The 25,036-nt window shown below is 41.5% G+C and overlaps 1 protein-coding gene across 6 annotated transcripts in view; it reads left to right on the forward strand.

The window, feature by feature from the left end:
• The window catches only part of LOC136885915 (uncharacterized), a 446,154-nt gene that overhangs the window by 273,121 nt on the left and 147,997 nt on the right, over nt 1-25,036 (forward strand). The gene's annotated exons all lie outside the window — the stretch shown is intronic.

The raw sequence follows: 25,036 nt of genomic DNA on the forward strand, positions 1-25,036 counted from the left end.
ATGGGCTGATAGAAAGGTACAGTGGGGAGTGGGCTCAGTTACTTGACAGATTTCGCTGTATGTGTGTGTTATCGTGAATACTGTCAGTTAATTATGCCTTAAACTCAGGGGCGTATATAAGGGGGGCCCAGGGGGCCTGCCCCCCCCCCGCAAAAATGTATAAGCCTTGAAGAACCGGACCAAAATGATGAGAATTTTCGATCGTTGTTGAGATACCGAGCCAACAGTGGAGATAATATTCTTAAAGACCAATTAACGACTAGTGGTGGGAAGACGATGTACACAAGTTCTTTCATTCAAAACGAACTTATTAACACATTCGGTCACTTAATGCATCAAAATGTCAGAAAGTCTGTTTTTATTCGATTTTTGGAGATGAAACCATTGACATCAGCCAAATCAAACAGATTTCTCTCTGTGTACGTTATGTAGAGGAACAAACTTTCAAAATCAGAGAAGATATTCTGACATTCGTCCCCGTTTATGACGTCACTGGAGCAGGTTTGGCCAACACAATATTGGAGACCTTGTCAACATTAGGGCTTGACCTAAACAAAATGAGAGACCAAGGGTACGATGGTGCTGCCACGATGAGCGGGCAATTCGGGCTACCGTTGGCCCTGTATACACATTGTTCTTCACACACTCTAAATTTATGTTTGTCAGATGCGAAAAAAGTACCGTCTGTAAGAAACTGTATGGGTGTCATAAAAGAAGTCTGTGGATTCTTTCATATATCAGCCAAAAGAAACGAAATATTGAAATCAATGATTTCTGAATGTTGTCCAGAACAAAAGAAACAGAAACTTATTTCATTGTGCGCAACCCGGTGAGTAGAAAGGCACGACTCTGTTTTGAGCTGGATACATAACTTATCTGAGCAGTTTCAAAACAACAATATAGATCTTCCACAGGCCTTGACTAACGTCATGAGTGTCTTCCACCTTCTAACGAAGGAGAGAGCAAATGCCGATGACTCATTTAAAGCCGTGTATAATCAAGCACAGTCATTCGCTGCCAAACTTGACATTAAAGAAGAGATTCAAAGAATTTGCTGCCTTCAAACAGCACGTAGCAACGTCCCGTACACCACAGAAGAAGAATACTATTGAGTAGCTGTTTATGTGCCATACCTGGGCGATTTTTGTAACTCACTAAAAGAACGTTTTGAATCTCACAAGGAAATAGTTGCATCCTTACAAAACATCCTTCCACTATTGTGTATCGTAACAGATTTCGGTTCACTGGAGGCTGCTTTTAGTTTCTACGAAGAAGATCTGTCACATAAAGGGATTGTGCAAAGTGAGTTTATGTTGTGGAAAGAAAAGTGGAGTCAGGAAAATCCTTCAAATCTTCCCAAAATGGCTGTAAGTTCTCTAGAAAAATGTGATAAGACTTTCTTCCCCAACATTTATACCCTTCTCAAATTACTCGCCATTCTTCTTGTTTCTATCGCAACCGTAGAAAGAACTTTCTCTAGCCTAAGGAGACTGAAGACTTACTTAAGGAACAGCACATCTGAAAGTAGGCTTAACGGGCTTGCTTTACTCTCTATCCACAGAGACATTATAGTTAGTGACGAAGAAGTTCTTGATAAGTTTGCAAGTGTACCAAGAAACCTGGACTTCGTTTTGTAACCATTGGTGTATGTATGTATGTATGTATGTATGTATCAGCCCAAATCAATGTTTCCTTTTTCCTTTCTAAAGTGTTTGAAATCGTCTGACCTCTTAAAATTACTTAACCTAACCTTACATCAATCTTGCCCCCCCCCCCAAAATATTCTATATTCGCCACTGCTTAAATTAACGGTTCTATAAGTGAAACATTGCGAGTATTTTTGCGGGAATTTGGAGATAATTATTTCAGTACAGATGGCACTATTCTGTTCTGTAAGCTTTGCGAAATTAAAATAGAAGCTAAAAAGCGGGTTTATGTTGAACAACACTGCAGTACAGCAAAACATACAAACAATGCTTGAAATGTTACATCGCAGAACCGTCAACAGCTCCTGTTCCAGAGAATTTCGTCACCGTCTATAACGAGGAAAACCTCAGATTTTAACAAGGATTTATGTTCGATGATGATGTCTGCTGATACACCGTTGGAGAAAATTAATAATTCCATTTTTAAACTATCATTAATTCGTATCGTAAATTATTTTTGCTAGTGGCTTTACGTCGCTCGTAAAAAAAACGTAAATTATTACATGATGCTACTTTTTATTAGAATTTTGTAATTAATGATTGTCTTTCATCCCACGATATTCCAACATATGGTATGTCCATACCTTTTAATTTTCCATTCCATCTTCCTAAGTAGTCCTCCTGTTTACAGGTGTAATCTTTCTCCCATTCCTGGAATGCTTGCTGATGTGAAGTGTGGGCAGAAAGTCATTATTAGGGTCCGGATGTTTATGACCTAAAAATATTAGAAATATGCAAGCATTTACGACCTAAAAAGTATGAAAATATGACAATAAATATTACTTAAAATGTGTTTCGTCAACACTTTCAAAATCTTCAAAATCTTGCCGCTGTTTAAATTAAAATTATATTAAAAATATACTTTTAAAATCTAGCACATTCAGTAATAATAATAATAATAATAATAATAATAATAATAATAATAATAATAATAATAATAATGTTTGTGGGTAACTGTAGTCACGTCCTCGTTCGTGAACCATGGGCAACGGGTGAGTGGCCTAGTAAGTGGTCCTGAGAGTCGGGATACCAGTTGCTATGGAATGGGAGTGGGCATCTCGGACATATTCTGAGTCGTGGCCCTCCTTGTGCTCAGGCGGCTAGGACTATACAATTCACCGGTGGTCCATAACCCGTTAGAGGAGAGATCCTCACTTGGACTATGTGCGAGTAGGGCAGCATCCTGCTTCATGAATTTACCGAGCTCAAAACACTAAGCAAGCCTCGGACCTATGGGAGTAATGGAGTCCCACTCCCATTTGACAGGCGAGGGACTCCTTGGAAACAACTTGGCGAACGAAATGGAATTCGATGGGGAGCTATCATTATTAATGGGGCTTATGGAAGAAAGAAGGTGGAACTGGCTGAGTCAGCAAAGAGGATGCATCTGGATGTGCTAGGAGTAAGTGATATTCGGGTAAGGGGAGATAAGGAGGAAGAGATAGGAGATTATAAAGTGTACGTGACGGGTGTTAGAAAGGGAAGGGCAGAGTCTGGGGTAGGGCTCTTTATCAGGAATACTATTGCACGGAACATAGTTTCTGTTAGGCACGTAAATGAGCGAATGATGTGGGTAGATTTGTCAGTGGGAGGAATTAGGACAAGAATTGTGTCCGTGTATTCACCATGTGAGGGTGCAGATGAGGATGAAGTTGACAAGTTTTATGAAGCATTGAGTGACATCGTGGTCAGGGTCAACAGCAAGGATAGAGTAGTGCTAATGGGCGATTTCAATGCGAGAGTTGGGAATAGAACTGAAGGATACGAAAGGGTGATTGGTAAATGTGGGGAAGATATGGAAGCTAATGGGAATGGGAAGCGTTTGCTGGACTTCTGTGCTAGTATGGGTTTAGCTGTTACGAATACATTCTTCAAGCATAAGGCTATTCACCGCTACACATGGGAGGCTAGGGGTACCAGATCCATAATAGACTATATCTTAACAGACTTTGAATTCAGGAAATCTTTTAGAAATGTACGAGTTTTTCGGGGATTTTTCGATGATACAGACCACTATATGATCTGTAGTGAACTAAGTATCTCCAGGCCTAGGATAGAGAAAGTGAAATCTGCCTGCAAACGAATAAGGGTAGAAAATCTCCAGGACGAGGAAATTAGACAGAAGTACATGGTTATGATTAGTGAGAAGTTTCGAACAGTAGACAGTAAGCAGATTCAGGATATAGAAAGTGAATGGGTGGCATACAGGGATGCTGTAGTAGAAACAGCAAGGGAATGCCTAGGAACAACTGTGTGTAAAGATGGGAAAAGGCGAACATCTTGGTGGAATGATGAAGTGAGAGCAGCTTGTAAACGTAAAAAGAAGGCTTATCAGAAATGGCTCCAAACAAGGGCCGAAGCAGACAGGGATTTGTACGTAGATGAAAGAAACAGAGCGAAAGAAATAGTTGTTGAATCCAAAAAGAAGTCATGGGAAGATTTTGGTAATAACCTGGAAAGGCTAGGTCAAGCAGCAGGGAAACCTTTCTGGACAGTAATAAAGAATTTTAGGAAGAGAGGGAAAAAGGAAATGAACAGTGTTTTGAGTAATTCAGGTGAACTCGTAATAGATCCCAGGGAATCACTGGAGAGGCGGAGGGAATATTTTTAACATCTTCTCAGTGTAAAAGGAAATCATCCTGGTGTGTTGCAAACAGCCAAGCTCATGGGGAGGAGGAAAATGATGTTGGTGACATTATGCTTGAGGAAGTGGAAAGGATGGTAAGAAAACTCCACTGTCATAAGGCAGCAGAAATAGATGAAATTAGACCTGAAATGGTGCAGTATAGTGGGAAGGCAGGGATGAAATGGCTTCATAGAGTAGTAAAATTAGCATGGAGTGTTGGTAAGGTACCTTCAGACTGGACAAAAGCAGTAATTGCACCTATCTATAAGCAAGGGAACAGGAAGGATTGCAACAATTATCGAGGTATCTCATTGATTAGTATACCAGGCAAAGTATTCACTGGCATCTTGGAAGGGAGGGTGCGATCAATCGTTGAGAGGAATTTGGATGAAAACCAGTGTGGTTTCAGACCACAGAGAGGCTGTCAGGATCAGATTTTCAGTATGCGCCAGGTAATTGAAAAATGCTACGAGAGGAATAGGCAGTTGTGTTTATGTTTCGTAGATCTAGAGAAAGCATATGACAGGGTACCGAGGGAAAAGATGTTCGCTATACTGGGGGACTATGGAATTAAAGGTAGGTTATTAAAATCAATCAAAGGCATTTATGTTGACAATTGGGCTTCGGTGAGAATTGATGGTAGAATGAGTTCTTGGTTCAGGGTACTTACAGGAGTTAGACAAGGCTGTAATCTTTCACCTTTGCTGTTTGTAGTTTACATGGATCATATGCTGAAAGGTATAAAATGGCAGGGAAGGATTCAATTAGGTGGAAATGTAATAAGCAGTTTGGCCTATGCTGACGACTTGGTCTTAATGGCAGACTGTGCCGAAAGCCTGCAGTCTAACATCTTGGAACTTGAAAATAAGTGCAATGAGTATGGTATGAAAATTAGCCTCTCGAAGACTAAATTGATGTCAGTAGGTAAGAAATTCAACAGAATTGAATGTGAGATTGGTGATACAAAGCTAGAACAGGTCGATAATTTCAAGTATTTAGGTTGTGTGTTTTTCCAGGATGGTAATATAATAAGAGAGGTTGAATCAAGGTGTAGTAAAGCTAATGCTGTGAGCTCGCAGTTGCGATCAGCAGTATTCTGTAAGAAGGAAGTCAGCTCTCAGACGAAACTATCTTTACATCGGTCTGTTTTCAGACCAACTTTGCTTTACGGGAGCGAAAGCTGGGTGGACTCAGGATATCTTATTCATAAGTTAGAAGTAACAGACATGAAAGTAGCAAGAATGATTGCTGGTACAAACAGGTGGGAACAATGTCAGGAGGGAACTCTGAATGAGGAAATAAAGGCTAATTTAGGAATGAACTCGATGGATGAAGCTGTACGCATAAACCGGCTTCGGTGGTGGGGTCATGTGAGGCGAATGGAGGAGGATAGGTTACCTAGGAGAATCATGGACTCTGTTATGGAGGGTAAGAGAAGTAGAGGGAGACCAAGACGACGATGGTTAGACTCTGTTTCTAACGATTTAAAGGTAAGAGGTATAGAACTAAATGAGGCCACAACACTAGTTGCAAATCGAGGATTGTGGCGACGTTTAGTAAATTCTCAGAGGCTTGCAGACTGAACGCTGAAAGGCATAACAGTCTATAATGATTATGTATGTATGTATAGTAATAATAATAATGTTTTATTATATTTTGAATTGATTTAATTACACATTCCAGAGGTAACGCTCGACTCTGCACAGAATGAAGTAAATGTCACATTTTGATGGACGATCGGAAAGAATTACAATAGCATATGACATACATTTCTAAAGTTTTCAAATAGGAACCATCTTCTATTTTTGCGCAACATTGACTTTTAACGAGAGAAAGACCGCTCAACATCGCAGGTTGTTATTGTGGCATATTTGAAATAAGTCAAATAATTAGAGTTCAATTAAAGTTCACCTTCATGGAATGTTGCCGGCTTGCTATTCAGAACGTCGCTAAACTTCGAGAGAGTCGAGTACCCTTCATTTCGACTCAGCACACACTGTAGTTTTACGTTTATACATTCGCCCACTTCACCACGCACAGTCTTAACTCATTTTCAACATTTTTCACCAGTTGAAGGGCACCACAGAGTTGAACACCACTTTCTTCTAATGGTTGATATTATGCTGAAATTTGACTTAATATGAGCGAGATCTCCGGTCAGTGTCGCACTTGGCAGTTTTGATGGAGGAAGATTTGCCTTCGTTCAATGCTTTAACATCATCTTCGATAGCATTGTAATTGGTACCGTAATAGTCTGCGGCGTTAAGCCACGTTCCCCAACGTGTGGGGGAATGTCTGCACTCGTAGTGGAGCTTTGATGAAGACTTTTTCACAACTGAAATTAACTTATCTACATCAGGACAATTTCCACGAATTTCTCTCGCAACTCTATTTAGTGCACACTTATTACTTGCTATGTGGAGACGAGCACTGTGGGGGGTTAGCCATCCCTAGCCCCTTAGCCAGGGGGATTAGGTATTAAAATAATTGAAAATAGTGTCGAATCCATAGTTTTCGTGGTTGCTGACGTGATTAGTGACACTCCGGATTTTTTAAACTCTAAGTTCAGCCCCATTTTAGAGGGGGGGGGGGGGAATGAGATATCAAAATAATCGAAAATAGTGTCGAATCCATAGCTTTAGGGGTCGCTGAGATGAGTAGTAACACTACGGATTTGTTAAAGTCCAAGTTCAGTCCCCTTTGGCATAGGTGGCGAGAAAGGGTGAAAAAATAAAATGACCAAAATGACCGAGATAATGGACGTATGTGTGTATTTTCAAACTTAGCTGTCAACTAAATTTGTTAAAATATTACTTACTGTGAAAAATGCTGTTAGGGCAAGACAACCCTTGGAATCCTCAGGGAAAAATGAAATGGCGTATGGCTTTTAGTGCCGGGAGTGTCCGAGGACATGTTCGGCTCGCCAGGTGCAGGTCTTTCTATTTGACTCCTGTAGGCGACCTGCGCGTCGTGATGAGGATGAAATGATGATCAAGACGACTCATACACCCAGCCCCCGTGCCGGCGAAATTAACCAATTATGGTTAAAATGCCCGACCCTGCCGGGAATCGAACCCGGGACCCCTGCGACCAAAGGCCAGCACGCTAACCATTTAGCCATGGAGCCGGACAATCCTCAGGGGAGAGGGTGAAACATAAATATAACTACAGACGACCTATATGAGTGTTGAATCCATAGTTTTGAGGACTACTGGAGCGATTTCAATCAAACTTGGTACACGTATGACCTACTATCAGAGGACTAACCGCGTGGGGTAAGACACCCCTAGCACCCTTAGTGGTCTGGTGGTGGGTGAGATATAAAAATAATCGAAATTGTGTCGAATCCATATATTTTGGGCTCGCTGAGATGGATAGTGACACTCCGGATTTTCCAAGTTCAGCCCCCTTTGGCTTTTGAAGTTACCACTTCTACTGCAAGGCAACAGTTCCTGTTCTATTTTTACGATATTTGAGCTGATAAAATTACTGTTGAGCCACCTTGGAATATTAGCAACAATATTTAATGTTATTATAACGCTTTCATGATCCCCGTACATGGATATTATTTTCCGCAGCGCCTAGCACAGAAGACAGAACGAGAGACTTTGGGCCGATTGCAGAAACGGCATTTAGACGATGTCTACGCTTAAACAATGCCTAAGTATGGCTGCCACATTGCAGAGACGTTATTTATCACTTAGACACTGTCTAAAACCGATGTTCAACCGGTCATGTTTAAACACTGCCGAGAGCACTGTTTAACCTCAAATGACAGGAGTGAATCACAATCAGAGGTTATGTACCGTGAAATATGTAATTTGTATTATCATGTTGAGACGATTCCGGGAAGAAAGGTTAGTCCGACGGCCTCTCTGTGGGTCGCCCGCTGCTAAATCGCAGCAATTCGTTTGACATGCACGGGGAGATAATAAAAAAATTAGGTTCCGCTTTACGAGAGACTTGTTTCTTGAGACTGACAAAGTGACAGGCCGGTAACTATCAACTTGAATACAATTCTTGGCAATCGATATATTTTATTATATACATGGGGTAATTTCCATGGAATTATAGGTCACTTCGACTACATACATATCACAATTACGTGTCCCGATCGTCTGAGGGCTGTCACATACATCAACCGGGAGAGATTCACTTATATTTACTGCCAAGTAAACACACATAATAGTGAAAACTAAAAAGTAGGTTGTATGGGATTTTTACATATATAATCGCATAGGTTTTCGGTAACTATCAGATAGGAAAAGGCAAGTGGTGGTGATTATCGTTTAAAGAGGACTGGGGAAGAAGAGCCGTGGCCATAATAACAGCCCTAGTATTTGCCTGGTGTAAAAATGGGGAAACTACGGAAAACAATCTTCACGGCTGTCGATGATGCGTTTCGAATCTACGATCTCCAGAATGCAAGCTACATCTACATCTATATGGCCCGTACAACACACTCGGTTACACATTACTATTGCTTCATCTTCCCTTCGTCGGAGCTACCGTATTTATGAGTAGATTGCACTCACTGTAACGTTATAATGAAAGCTACACTTCCCCGTACGGTGGCGTGTCGCTTTAGTGTCGATAATATTATGAGATTTAATTTGCACCGAAAGCGATACTCTTATCCGTGGGCAAGTCATGCTCAGCCATATTTCAGTAATGTGTAGAAGACAAACAGCTGACTGGCGTTCGGCGCGCGCACCGACGAATTTCATTGGTTGCGACAAGCAAAGAGTTACATGAAAGATACTTCAGTCTCCATTTTCAAACCAAAATTGAAACTTTAAGGGATGTCTAGTTAAACATCGACTGAACATTGTTTATGCAATGGAAGACCGTGAATGATTTAGACGTTGTTTAGGTAGACGATGCCTAAGGCTTAAAACTAGTCATCGTTTCTGCAATCGGCCCTTTAACTCCAGCCGGATCATGTGGGCTCCCGCTCCTTTGCTCGACGTCACGTGCTGCGAGCTGTTCGGAACACGCACCTTGTTTTAATACGGCTATAACAGAGTAGTGGTGGGGTCCGACTTATTGACTGAATGGTCAGCATTGAGGCCTTCGGTTCCGAGGGTCCCGGGTTCGATTCCCGGCTGGGTCGGGGATTTTAATCACCACTGATTAATTCTTCTGGCCCGGGGACTGGGTGTTTGTGTTTGTCCCAACACTTTCCTCTTCATATTCAGACAACACACTACACTATCAACACCACAGAAACACGCAGTAGTGATTACATCCCTCCATATAGGGTAGGCATCAGGAAGGGCATCCCGCCGTAAAACGGGCCAAATTCACATGTGCGACACAGTTCCCACCCGCGACCCCACAGATGTGGGAAAAACGATAGAAAAAGGAAAGAAAAAGACAGAATCAGTGGTAAACTACGGCACATAAAAATCTCAGCATTGAAGTGTAAAGGCAAACTAGCAGTTTCCCGCTGGCTCCGCCCGCAATGTACAAAGTATGGTGTTGTTCATTACTATCCTCACAGATGCATTTGCAAAGTTTCAAGTTAATGAAATTAAGCACATGATCTGCTGTGGTAATAGAACATAATATTATGTCAACAAAACACTTGAAAAGACATCACACAAGGAAATTGAATTAAACGTTCCTTGGAACAACACTACGCGCCGAACTGTTAAAATGTTCTTCAAAGATCTTCGTCATGCAGACAAATGTACTCATAACTGTTCTCAGAATCTACCAATAAAGTAGTTATTATCTCAAAAGAAAGCGCTTGATCCACTGAGTGTTTTTAGACCAAAACGAACTGCGTACCTCAATTAGAACGAAATATATGATTGCTTCAATGAGAAAAAATGTTGAAGAAATGAGACGTCATATTGAATGTGCACTCAATAACTTTCCTCAGAATCAACGAATTTGAATAGTTAAGAGCTGAAATGAAAGAGCTTGATCCACTGAGTGTTCTTAGGCCAAAACGAACTCCGTACCTCAATTAGAACCATTGTTCACAGTATCAGATTTCGCTTTAAAAATCCGAACAAAAAGCCTGTTCTTATGGAATCGTCGGTCGCAGCCTTCAGACACGCGTTTTTAAGAAGAATTCGCCGATTTCGGGAAGAAGGTTATAAGTTTTCTACACAGATGAAGCATGGTGCGCCCAAAACCACACGATGACGTACGCATAGCAAGAAAAGTTATTGAAGCTCTGAATAGACATGATAATTGTGACCGATGCCACCTGCAGGAAATATACGGATGGAGGGAAGGTTTTAAAACTCCGACAGGAGCTGGACAGCGTGTCATAATACTACACATTGGCAGTGAACAGGGATTTCTTCAAGGAGCCGAGCTCTGCTTCGTGGGAATAAAAGGAACGGGTGATTATCACTAGGAAATGAATTCACTCCACTTTGAAGAATGGTTCAGGAAGGTTTTAAGCCTACTTCCTCCAAAATCTGCTGTAGTGATAGACCAAGCACCTTACCGCACACCCAGAAACTAAGAACCCTACTACCAAGTCATGGTTAAAAGCCGACATTATTGCGTGGATTGAGAAAAGAAACACCTCACTGCCGCCTGATGCAATTGATTTCAATTCCTTAACAAAAGCAGTACTACTCCATCATACCAAACCCTACTTCAGAACGCCTAAAAAAATTTGAACGAATCACTCAAGAATTAAGAAAAGATGTTGAACTTATCTGCCTGCCAGTAGCTTACTTTGAAATGAACGCTATATAATTTGATTTGGGCCTTTATGAAGAACAAAATTGCAAAAATAAACCTTGCGAACGCTGAAGAGACGGGATGGAGCACGAATGTGACAGGAGATCTATGCCAAGGAACCTTATGTTCCGTAACGCCTGAGCTCTGGAAAAATGTATAAAACATGCCTTAGAAATAGAAAAATATTATTGGGAAAAAGACCACCTTCCTGGCGAGATTCAAATACAGCCAGTTGTAGTTGTAGTCGGTCTTGAAAGTTCTGATTCTGAAAGCGATTAGAATGAATTGTAATTTGATGACAAACTGTAAGCTAAATCAAACCAATGTATGTATTGTAAATAAAAAGTGTCAAAAGAATTTAAAAAAGCATTTTAAACCTGCCATTGGAGGTCCAAGGCCCTCATGAGAAAAGCTGATGGGAAATGTGTTTCATTACCTCATAATGCTATTTGCTTGAAAGCTGATTCCAGGTAATTATTAAATACCGGAGGAACTTTTTAAGCATACGGAGAAACAAATGCCACTGTACATGCAACTGTAACCAGTAGACTCAACTTCTAGCGTGCCCACTACAAAAACAAACTGATATTAAAAAAGGTGAAATCATTTACGTATTTCACAATCATACAGCATAACTATTGGATACCGTACGTAAAGATTACCACGCGACCAAGAACGCAATTTTTCAACCAGCTCGAGCCGAGAAAAAGTTACGTTAGAAAATTGATAACTCTTTTCTTGGAAACATAAAATTCTGGAATTTATAAACTATATTTAAAACATCACAATGTATACTGTGTTAAAATTTGGATTCGAACAGATGACGGGTTTTGAAGAAACGATATCTTAAAGTTGACGCATGGTTAAAACACGCTTAAAAACGGGCACTTTTTGCTTTCCACTTGCGATAGAAAAAATATTACAATATAAATTAAAAAATCGAAACCTACATGACCTAACGTGAAATGAAACGAGGAAAATGGTGTTGTTGGATTTTCAGTGGGCCTATTGGTTATTTCATAAACAACCTCCAAACTCGAGTGCACATTATATTTGGGGCCCTGTTTTTTTTTTCCCAGTCACGACAGATTATGTCAGAATTCGAATTGGGGTGAAAGTACCTTACCGGTATCACTGTAAGTACGTAGGTGTGGTAAGGAAATATCTTCATTGGGGTAATCACATAAATGGGATTGTAAATAAAGGGTACATATCTCTGCACGTGGTTATGAGGGTGTTTAGGGGTTGTAATAAGGATGTAAAGGAGAGGGCATACAAGTCTCTGGTAAGACTCCAAATTGAGTATGGTTCCAGTGAATGGGACCATCACCAGGATTATTTGATTCAAAACTGGAAAAAATCCAAAGAAAAGCAGCTCGATTCATTGTGGGTATTTCTGACTAAAGAGTAGCGTTACAAAAATGTTGCGAAGTTTGAGCTGCGGGGACGAAAGAAGACGAGCTGCTCGACGAAGTGGTATGTCCCGAGCTGTCAGTGGGGAGATGGCGTGGAATGACATTAGTGGACGAATAAGTTTGAGTGGTGCCTTTAGGCTCCTTTCACACGGTCCACTTGCTTTCCTCGCCACGCCACGTCACTCCACTCCACTTCGCAGACACTTGCTGTCCACTTCCGTCAACTTGTCGGCAACTTCTAGTCCCCACCACATATATTGCGTCTCGGTTTGAATCTGGTCTATGGACGCGAACGTTATCTTTGGGATTTAGGGCCGAATTCATAGTCAGCACTTATACATAAGTGGAACCCTTAAGTAATAAGGGATCACTTATAATAAGTATTCACTTATATGAGTTTACGTTTCATAGACAGCACTTAAAGAGCACACTCATTGATACAGTTAGTATCGGTGAGAGATGTGGCAATGCTGTTTATTATGCCCATGCTTTCTGGATCGTGCAGTTCTGGCTACCGAATAGTGGAATGATCTATTGTGCTTTGTTTATCGAAGGACATCGCACGACCGCGCGCGTAATATTTGAGGTTAAAATATCGTCTATATTGTATTTGGTTATCAGAACAGCGAGCTGAGACGACACCTGCAAGAACTTGCGCATAATAAAGAACAAGCAGACCGACGCAGTTTCTCATCAGAATATGAATGACGTGGGAAAAACTTGTGGACAATGCAAACTACGAAAATGCCCAGAGTCTAATTTTCTTCTTAATATGTTTATAGTTATCCAGGTACTCGAACCTATACAAATATTCATCGAAATGTAGAATATCTAGCCTTACAACGCTTTTAATGATTTGACAAGTATATCCGTAGCGTTATGTTGTAACAGGCCTAATTACTTCCCCAATAAAATGCAAATCGTATGTTTTGATGAGTGACGCCATAATTTCAGAAACTTCTGATATAATCCGGCAAACAATTCGTTGACTAACCTGATATAATTAGCACAGATCAACCTTAAAATAAATGGCGGTAGTGCAACACGTCCATTTTTCTTATAACTCAGTATAGTTCTTTACTATTCCGTAGGCCTACAGTCTTGATAACTTATCAACTTGTAACACGTTTCCAATTAATTAAGCGAAATACCGGTAATGATGATGATAATAACAATAATAACAATAACCTGAAATTAAGAGGTGGCATAAAATCTCAAAACAATATCTTCATTAATGGTGAGGTAGTGAGTCCTCTAGAGGTTATGTTCACTCTCTCAATCAAAGGAACAAGAATATTCATAACTCTCACTTTACTAAAACGAAACCTTCATTAAATTGTTGGTCACATTACATTTCGACAGGATTTTCCATCTCTACTGTGTACACGGAAAGCATTCTGTGAATGAAATGCAACATATTCAGCAAAATCATTATCCTCCATCTTGCTGCAACATAAGTGAAACACTTAAGTGTGTGTGGGAGGTCCACTTATAGCAATAAGTGGGACACTTAAGTAGGTAATATGAAATGAAACCTGGCTTATAAGGGACACATATATAAGTGCTGTCTATGAATTCGGACCTTAGTGAGCTACCAGTATGGCCTTGCTACCTACACCTAATTTCTGTAAATAAAACACTGGTAGTTCTCACGAATAAGATTGTTTTTGTTTACAAGTTGCTGTACGTCGCACTGACACAGATAGGTCTTGTGGCGACGATGGGACAGGTTATTGCTAGGAGTGGGAAGGAAGCGGCCGTGGCCTTAATTAAGGTACAGCCCCAGCATTTGCCTGGTGTGAAAAGGGGAAACCACGGAAAACTATCTTCAGGGCTGCCGACAGTGGGGTTCGAACCCACTATCTCCCAAATACTGGATAATGGCCGCACTTAAGCGACTGCAGCTATCGCACTTGGTCCGAATAAGAAAATGTTATTATGTAATTTAATTGGAAGCAGTTCTTTTGAAATAAAGACTGCTAAAAAACCTTGATTAATTATTTTCAATGACCCATGTTATTGTAATATCGAATAAATAGTTAACATATAACACATATAGCCTATTACGGTAGTTATCAAACTCTCTTTGGAGCTGTCCAGTTCGGAAAAATTTGGAATCACTTCATGGGAAACTTCATTCCACATTTGAAGCCTTTAATTTTATTTGAATAGTCTGTCGTTCGTTAATCCCACAGACAAGGGTGATTTTGTATTTCTATTATTAACTTTTCAGTATCTATGAATGGAACTGACATTCTGAAACGAAATCTTCGAACTTGTGGCTCATATGTTGACCGTCTGAACGAGCTAATCTAGTTTAGTGAGCTTCCGGTCGCCCAGAGTGGAAGACACTTCAGGCCGGTTGACAGCAGCCTGCTGTTGACGAGAGTGGACGGAGGTTGCGCCACACGAAGTGTCTCGTGTGATCGCTACCGGCCTTTTTCTACACCTCTGGTGGTGTGGAGTGGAGTGGCGTGGAAAGCAGTGGATCGTGTGAAAGGGCCCTTTCACACGGTCCACTTGCTTACCACGCCACGCCACATCACTCCACTCCATTTCTCGGACACTTGCTGTCCACTTCCGTCAACTTTCCGGCAACTTATTTTGCGTCTCGGTTTGGATCTGGTCCATAGACGCGAACGTTATCCTTGGGATTTTTATTCTTACGAAAAGAAGGTTGAGGTGAAAGAAGAGTACTAAGGTTCATTGGGTCCATCCCTTGAATTCATATCACCTAGAACGAGGAGCTCATCGTTCCTCTAGATGAACGTACCAGTGATCTAAAATTGTTCCTTAATTACTGTCGTATGAGTGGGAATTTGTTTGAATTGTTGTCAATACTTGCAGCAAGTTTACAGCGTCAGGACACCAACATGAGGAAACGTATTCCGCCGATATTTTGAAACAAAAACTTCGAACTTGTGACGCACACAATGTTGACCGTTTAAACGACTGATTTAGTGAGCCACCAGTATGGCCTTGCTACCTACACCTAACTTCTGTAAATAAAACACTGGCAGTTCTCATGAATAAGATTTTTTTACAAGTTGCTGTACGTCGCATCGACACAGATAGGTCTTATGGCGACGATGGGACAGGAAAGGGCTAGAAGTGGGAAGGAAGCGGCCGTGGCCTTAATTAAGGTACAGCCCCAGCATTTGCTGGTGTGAAAATGGGAAACCACGGAAAACTGTCTTCAGGGATGCCGACAGTTGGGTTCGAACCCACTATCTTCCGAATACTGGATATTGACCGCACTTTGGCGACTGCAGCTATCGAACTCGGTTGAATAATTTTACTCTAACGAGTATTTTACCTTGCACCCTTCGCTACTTTTCCAGTGGACTGTCCCAAATATTCCTGATTACTTGATGTTTTCCTAACGTCGTGCTATCTTTGGGTTGTGTTATTGGAGCTGATGACGCGTTTGTATGTTGATTTCAGTCTCGGGTAATTTCTACTCAGCGCGTGTGCTCACGTAAGTTTATAGAAAGTTCTAATTTTTTAACTGACTGTTCGCAAAGCGTTAATTACAGTACTTGGTGATAAAAAACATTTTTAAGATATTAGTGCAAGTGATGAGTTCAGTTTATGAAAGTGGTCTTAGAAATTCGAAAAGACAGCTGTGCGTCAGACAACAAAGTTTTTCATGAAGTTAGCTGTGAAGACTTCATGATTCTATTTTTATGCTCCATTTGCATATCTGTCTAAACAGTTGCTCACGTTTATTATTGTTTCATCAATAGTAACTTTATTAGGTCTATAGCTAGTAGCGTAGTCGTATAATTGAATATTTTGTTTAATAATGAAAATTACGTATTATAAAAGTGAGACGCTGATTCTGCGTTACCACATGGTTGACATGCAGTACTAAGATTTATGTTTCGCATTAACTTTGAATATAACTTTCAGCCAACAATGTACACAGTTCAAAAAAATTAGGGGAACATGTTTTGTAACGTCTGGTATGTGAACGTTAATTTCGTAGATGGGGTTCCAATGGTCGTACAGCATACCTTGAGACCTTATCTACTCAGGATATGTCAAATCGAAGTTATACTCCATCTGTAGGCGTAGCCATGCATTAAACTGTCAGGTGATCCCTCAAAGTAAAGTGAATAGGGTGCGTCCGTGTGTCGTTGTGAGGTACACAGACTGCTGCGGTCATTTGAGCACGTTGTACGTAAACCAGCACATCCCATGAGACATCTTAACGAGGTTCAAGTCGCAAGGGCCGTCACTTTGATCCAGGAAGGATGGAGTTTTCGTCGTGTTGCTGTGGATCTCAATATGTCTCCGTCAGTTATTCAACGCTTGTGGAATCGCTACAATGAGACAGGCCAGTTCACAAGGAGGGTTGAACAAGGTTGTGGACGCATGACAACCCCACAGAATGACCGATATCTGACCATCGTTCAGCAACTGCCAGAGAATTGCAAAGACCTCAGGAAGGTCAGTGGAGTCATGGTGTCTGACCAGACAGTAAGGAACAGGTTAAGAGAAGTGTCCTTATGATCCAGACGTCCTATTCAAGTGCCCAGTTTAACGTAGCAACATCGCGCAGCTCGCCTTCTGTTTGCCCGTACCCACGTCAACTGGCAACTTCACCAATGGAGACCTGTGTTGTTCACAGACGGGTCCAGATTTCCCCTGACACAGCGTGATGGACGACAATGTGTATGGAGGAGACGTCGTGGTGAGCAGTACATGCCAACAAGGTTTTGGGATGTTGTGGGGTGGCATCAGTGTTGATGGCCGTATGTATCTTGTCGTCGTTGTCCGTGGTAATCTTACCACTGCGGGGTACATTGAGCAGGTACTGCTACAGAATATGTCGGTTGCTGCATACGGTGTTGGTCGTCATTTCGTACTCATGCACGACAATGCCAGGGCTCATGTAGCGCGCATCGTCAGAGGTGTCTTGCGAGAACTGGACATTCAAGAGATGGAATGGCCAGCAGTGACTCCCGACCTTAATCCCATCGAGCATGTGTGGGATAGGCTTGACAAAAGTGTTCGTGGGCGTCCTGTTCCACCACAGACTTTCCAAGACCTCGAGCAGGCTCTCATTGAAGAATGGGACCTGATACCGCAACGTTACCTCCGTCGACTTCTATGGAGCATGCCACGTAGGTGCCAAGCTGTGATACATGCTCGTGGTGGACATACACCATACTGAAGCTCTCCAACTGTGATAAAAATCCACCCTGGAGGATTGTTATCACTTTGTTTTCGCCCCTATTTGAACTTTTCCGTTTGTGTTCTGAAAATGAACGCGAATCCATGGATGTTCTTATGTATACTTCAACGGTAAAGAATAAAAGTTTATTTGGTAATATACAGTCAAACCTCCCTTCTGCGGACACCGTCGGTTCCGAGGAAAAATGTCCGTTACGAGAGGTGTCCGCTAAAACAAGTTTGTAAAAAATAATCGAACATTTTAACGGCAAAGAACATCCACCTTAAATATAAGCGTACATATCTTTATTTTTATTATTCTACGTGATTTCTGTGTTAGTATTTCATAGAGAGTTATTATAAGTGATTTTACATCATTTACAAACATTACAACTTCGTGAAGTAATCCCTTGTTACTCATGCTTAACAGACGACTGAAATGCTACGTTATTTCTGTCTCGCTTATTAGCGCCTGTACTGTCTTTTCCTTCTCAAGTTGACTACCTGAGCTCGACCTTATCAGCGACAATCCGAGTTATGAATAGAATGATGCAAGAAGGGAAAAAATCCCTAGGTAACTTGTGAGTCAACAGTCTCTGGCAGCATTTCTGGACAATTAGAATTCTCGGAATAGGCCCATACACCATTAGGTGGAACTGCATTCCGATGTACCTTCTCTCCCCTTGCACTCGAAATAGTACAGGCATTCAAAAGGGATTTCCTTACGCCTGAAGAATGGCTTTAAAAGAAGGGATGACATGTGGTCCGGCGTAATAAATTGTCCTGCAACGTGTAAAGTGTCCGCTTAAATGAGGCCAATTTAACACTTGTCTTACCTACATACTGTATATATAAATGTCGTTGTATGTACAGTATGTGTGAATGTATTACATCTCCTCCTAAACCACTGGAGCGATTTACACCAAACTTGGTACACTTACGACTTAGTATCAGGAGACAAACGCGTGGAGGTAATACACCCCCAAGTACCCTTAGGGGCAGCGGGGGGCGGAGGGGTCACATTTAAAAATATATGAAAATAGTGTCGAATCCATCGTTTTCGGATTCGCTGAGATGAACAGTGATACTCCGGAATTTTTCCAAGTCCAAATTCATCCCCCTTTTGGGTGGGGGGGCTTGAGGGGGGAGTGATATATCAAAGTAATAGGAAATAGTGTCGAATCCATCCTTTTTGGAATCGCTGAGATGAATAGTGACACTCCGGATTTCTTTTGACAAACCACGTGGGGGTAGGACACCCCATGTACCCATAGGGGCGGGGGGCGCAAGGGGGGTGACATATAAAATATTCTAAAATAGTGTCGAATCCATACCCTTTATGGTCGCTGAGATGAATAGTGACATTCCGGATTTTTTTTAAAGTCCAAGTTCTGTCCCCTTTGGGGTGGGGGGCGAGGGGGGAGTGATATATCAAAATAACCGAAAATGGTGTCGAATCCATCCTTTTCGGGGTCGCTGAGATGAATATTGACACTCCGGAGGATGACATATAAAATATTCTAAAAAGGTGTCGAATCCATAGTTTTCGTAGTCGCTAAGATGAATAGTGACACTCCGGAATTTTTTAAAGTCCAAGTTCAGCCCCCTTTGGGGGGCAAGGGGGGAGTGATATATCAAAATGACCGAAAATAGTGTCGAATCCATACTTTTTGAGGTCGCCAAGATTAATAGTGACACTGCGGATTTGTTTTGACAAACCGCGTGGGGGTAAGACACCCCATGTACCCATTGGGGAGGGGGGCGATGGGGCGATATATAAAATATTCGAAAATAGTGTCGAATACATAGTTTTCGTGGTCGCCAAGGTGAATATTGGCACTCCGGATTTTTAGTATTAGGAGAAAAACCGCGTGTGTGTGAGGCACCCCAGGAACCGTTAGGGGCGGGGGGGGGGCAGTTTGGTGAGATATAAATATCATCGAAAATAGTGTCGAATCCATACTTTTCGGGTTCACTGAGATGAATAGTGTCACTCCAGAAATTTTAAAGTCCAAGTTCTCCCCCTTCGGGGTGGAGGTGATGCGGAAGTGATACATAATAATAATCGAAAATAGTGTTGAATGCATAGTTTTCGGGGTCACCGAGATGAATAGTGACACTCCGGAATTTTTAAAGTCTAAGTTCTGCCCTCTTTGTGGTGGGGGGCGATGGGAGAATGATATATCAAAATAAACGAAAATGGTGTCTAATCCATACTTTTCGTGGTCGCTGAGATGAATGGTGACACTCTGGAATTTTTTTAAAGTCCAAGTTCAGCCCCCTTTGGGGTGGGGGCGAGGGGGGAGTGATACAAGAAAATTACCGAAAACAGTGTCGAATCCATACTTTTCGGGGTCGCTAAGATTAATAGTGACACTCCGGAATTTTTTAAAGTCCAAGTTCAGCCCCCTCTGGGGTGGGGGGCGAGGGGGGGAGTGATATATCCAAATGACCGAAAATAGTGTCGAATCCATACTTTTTGGGTTCGCTGAGATGAGTAGAGATACTCCGGATTTCTTCTGACAAACCGCGTGGGGGTAAGACACCCCATGTACCCATTGCAGCGGGAGGGCGAGGAGGTGACTTATAAAATATTCTGAAATAGTGTCAAATCCATACTTTTCGTGGTGGCTGAGGTGAATAGTGACAATCTGAATTTTTTAAAAGTCCAAGTTCAGCCCCCTTTGGGGTGGGGGTGGGAGGAGTGGTAGATAAAATGAATCGAAAATAATGTCAAATACATAGTTTTCGGGGTCGCCAAGGTGAATATTGGCACTCCGGATTTTTAATATCAGGAGAAAAACCGCTTGGGTTTAAGGCACCGCAGGAACCGTTAGGGGTGGGAGTGAGGGGGTGTGAAATATAAATATGATCGAAACTAGTGTCGAATCCACACTTTTAGGGGTCGCTGAGATGAATAGTGACACTCCAGAATTTTTTAATGTCCAAGTTTAACACCCTTCGGGGTGGGGGGCGATGGGGAGTGATATAAAAATAATCGAAAATAGTGTCGAATCCATAGTTTTCAGGGTCACTGAGATGAATAGTGAGACTCCGGATTTTTTATAAGTCCAAATTCAGCTCCTTTGGTGTGGGAGCGAGGGGGGGGAGTGATGCATAAAAAATAGTCGAAAATAATGTCGAATCCACATTTTTCGGGGTCACTGAGATGAATAATGATACACCGAATTTTAGTATCAGGAGACGAACCACGTGGGAGTTAGACACTCCAGCTACCCTTAGGGGTAGGGGGCTTGGGGTGAGATATAAAAATCATCGAAAGTATTGTTGAATCCAAACTTTTCGCGGTCGCTGAGATGAATAGTGACACTCCGGAAAATTTTAATATGCAATTTTAGCCTTCTTCGGGGTGGGGGAATGTATATAAAAATAGTCGAAAATTGTGTCGAATCCATACATTTCGGGATGGCTGAGATGAATAACGAGACTCCGAATTTTTATCAGTCCAAGTTCAGCCCCGTTTGGGGTAGGGGTGAGGGAGGAGTGGTATATAAAAATAGTCGAAAATAGTGTCGAGTCCACAGTTTTCGGGGTCGCTCAGATGATTAGTGGCACTCCGGAAATTTTTAAAGTCCAAATTCAGGCCCCTTTATGGTGGTGGGTGAGGGGATTTGAGATATAAATATTAATCGAAAATAGTATCGAATCCATAGTTTTCAGGGTCGCTGAGGTGAATTGTGGCAGTCCGGATTTTTTATGAGTCCATGTTCATCCCCCTGTATGGTGGGGATTATGGGGGAAAATAGTGTCGAATCGATAGGTTTTGGTGTCACTGAGGTGAATAGTGACACTCCGGATTTTTTAAAGTCCAAGTTCGTCCCCTTCGAGGTGGGGAAGAGGGGAGCGTGATATACAAAGTAATCTCAAATAGTATCGAATGGGTAGTTTTCGTGGGCACTGAGATAATTCGTCTCACTACGATATTTTATAAGTCCAAGTTCAGTCCCCTTTGGTGTTTGGGGCGCGGGGGGGAAGGGTTAAGTAAAAATAAACGAAAATAGTTTCGAATCCTTAATTTCGGGGTCCCTGAGATTAATAATGACACTCCGGATTTTTTATAAATCATATTTCATCCCCCTTTGGCATAGGGGGAGAAGGGGTAAAACAGAAATTTTCAAAAATGACCGAAACAATGGACGTACCATAGCCTATGCATGTTACAGCGTAGCTTTCAACCAAAATTGATACAAGTATGACTTACTATCTGGAGAAAGTACTGTTTACGATAAGACAGCCCTGGAACCTCTAGAGGAGGGGTGATTTATATACGTAACTAAAAGCGAACAATAATACTTTTCCGGACTACTGGAGCGATTCAGGGAAACCTGGTATACTTCTGAATTACTATCAGGAGATAAATTGCGTGGGGTTATGATAAATTAGCACCCCTAGGGGTAGGTGTTGGAAAGTGTGAGATATAAAAATAATCGAAAATAGGGTCACATCAAAATTGTTTTCGGGGTCGCTGAAATAAATAGTGACACTGCGGTTGTCGTTTAAGTCCAAGTTGATCCTCAATTGGCAGGCGGGTGAGAAGAAGTGAAGAAAAGAAAATATCCAAATGACCGAGATTGAGGATGTTTGTGTGTACGTTCCAATACAACTGTCAGCTGAACTTGGTACAAATATTACCTGCTATCTAGAAAAAAATACTGTGGGGGAAAGACACCCCTAGAAGCCTTAGACAAGGGGACGAAATATAACAATATTAATACTTTTCGGGACTACGGGAGCGATTTCAAAGAAACTTAGTCACTTATGACTTTTTTTTTTTTTTTTTTTTGCTATTGGCTTTACGTCGCACCGACACAGATAGGTCTTATGGCGACGATGGGACAGGGAAGGGCTAGGAGTGGGAAGGAAGCGGCCGTGGCCTTAATGAAGGTATAGTCCCAGCATTTGCCTGGTGTGAAAATGGGAAACCACGGAAAACCATCTTCAGGGTTGCCGACAGTGGGGTTCGAACCTACTGTCTCCCGAATACTTATGACTTATTATCAGGAGACAAAGTGCGTGGAGGTATGACAACGCTAAGCACACCCACGAGGAAGTGAGATGTAGAAATAATCGAAAATAGTGTCGAATCCATTCGTTTCGGGGTCGCTGTGATAAATAGTAACGCTCCGAAGTCCAAGTTCTGCCTCCTTTCGCATAGCGGTGAGAAGAAGTGAAAAACAAAATTTCCAAAATGACCGAGCATAATTCTCAACCAAAATTGGACCTACTGTCTGGAAAAGAAAAATACCTTTGGGGTAAGAGGACCCTAGCCTCTAAAGTAGAGCTGAAATGTTAACATTAAACGAAAACGACCGATATCTGTGTCTAATCCATAGTTTGGAGGATCGCTGAGATGAACTGTGACACTCTGGATGCCGTTTAAGGTTAAGTTTAGTCCTAATCGGCAGGCGAGTTAGATCCGGTAAAGAAAAGAAAATGTCCAAAGAGACAGAGTTTAAAGACGTATGTGTTTATGCTCTAGCATACCTCTCAACCAAACTTGGTATACACATGACTTACTATATAGAAAACATTACTGTGGGGGTCAGATACACCTGGCACCCCTAGGGGCGAGGGTGAATTGTAAAAAACACAGAAAGACGGGTGAAATATAAAAAATAATAGATAATGACAAATATTCGTGTACAGACCATACTTTTCGAGGTCGCTGAGGTGAATAATGACACTCCGGTTGTCGTTGTTCAGCCCCTATCGGCATGGATATTAGAAGGGGTGGAAAGGAAAATGTTCAAAATGACCAAAAATACGGATGTGTTTTTCATCCAGCATAGCCCTCATAAAATTGGTACACTTATGACTTACTATCTGAAAAAAATACCGTTGGGGTAAAACACCCCTAGCACACCTAGTTCTTTACGAAGTCAGAGTTGATCTGTGACACTCTGGATGGTTAAGTCATACTTCAGCCGCAATCAGTATGGCGGTTGCGAGGGGGGGGGGGTTGAATGTAAATATAACGGATATCATGGATGTACAGTATGTGGGTATGTTCCAGAATTGCTCTCAACGAAACTTGATACCCATATGACTTACCATCTTAGAAAAAATACTACGGAGATGAAAAGTCACACCCTCCGCTGGGGGTGGGGAATGAGAGGGGCTGACGTGCAAAAATGATGGAAAATAACCGATATTAATGTCGAAATCCATTGTTTATGTGTGTCTTACACGAACTGTGACGCTCTTGATACCGTTTAAGTCCACGTTCAATATCCATTGAGACAGGAGCTGAGAAGGGCTTAAAAGTATATAGTATAAAATGACCGAGATTAGTGTTGAATACACTGCTTTTGGGGTCACTAGGCTGATTGTGACAGTCTCAATGACTGCCGAAATCGTGTACATAATTATGTACGGTGCGACTGCTAAATACATATAATTATTACTTTTATTTTTTTGGAAATAATCAAATACTTCTCAGTCATATCTCGCTTCTACAAGGACAAGGTTTTACTTGAAAATTGAATAATCTAAAGCTTGAAATCAAATACATATAAATAACTCTAAAACTACATAATAGGTCGTAAAATTAATATCTCAAAAATAAATCAATAGGCATGTAAAATAAAATCGGTTCCGAGGAAAATTATCCGTATAGGGAGGTGTCCGCTGAATTAAAGGTGTCCCTTAGGGCAGGTTCGACTGTACCTGGGTGTGAGGTATTGTTTTGTAGAGCATGGCATACGTTCAAAAACATGTTCCCCTAATTTTTTTGAACTGTATATTATTAGATTCTTAAAGATTCTGGGAGGTATGGCATTTTCTTTTACCGTTTAAGAGGATATAGACATACATATACACGGTGTTTTACACCGATTAACTGACCGGGTAAAATTTACCCATCGCGCGCGTCCTGACGGATTAAAATATCCGGCTTGCGAACCATAAGGTATTAGGTGTAACAAGGCCGTAGCCAACGTTAGCTGAATCGTTGCTTGCTCAAATGTGAACGCGATGGCTGAACACAACGTGTCAACAAGCTAGTTAGGAGATAGCTAAGCATACCTCCCACCCTACCTACATGACCACGCCCCTCCGGTCATTCAGGACGCTTACAAAGTATTTGTACTTTAGCTTCAGTAGAAATGGGAGAGAAGTGGGAAGGTTTGTACCGTAGCGACCAGCGTTAGATGACACCGTCTATATCCTGCAGGTGACAAACCGCGCTCTACCGAATTAATTAAAAATATTATTTATTGCAGGCTACAGTACAACATGAGCAACAAACGTAAAGTTTCTTTGACATTAGAAGATAGATATAATGTCGTACTGGAAAGTGAAAAGGGCAATTCCGCCAGAAAGTTAGCGAAAATATTCAAATGCGGGAAAACACAAATTAATAACATTGTAAAGAACAAATATGA

The sequence above is a fragment of the Anabrus simplex genome, chromosome 1 (assembly GCF_040414725.1).
Source record: "Anabrus simplex isolate iqAnaSimp1 chromosome 1, ASM4041472v1, whole genome shotgun sequence".
NCBI classification, from domain to species: domain Eukaryota; kingdom Metazoa; phylum Arthropoda; class Insecta; order Orthoptera; family Tettigoniidae; genus Anabrus; species Anabrus simplex.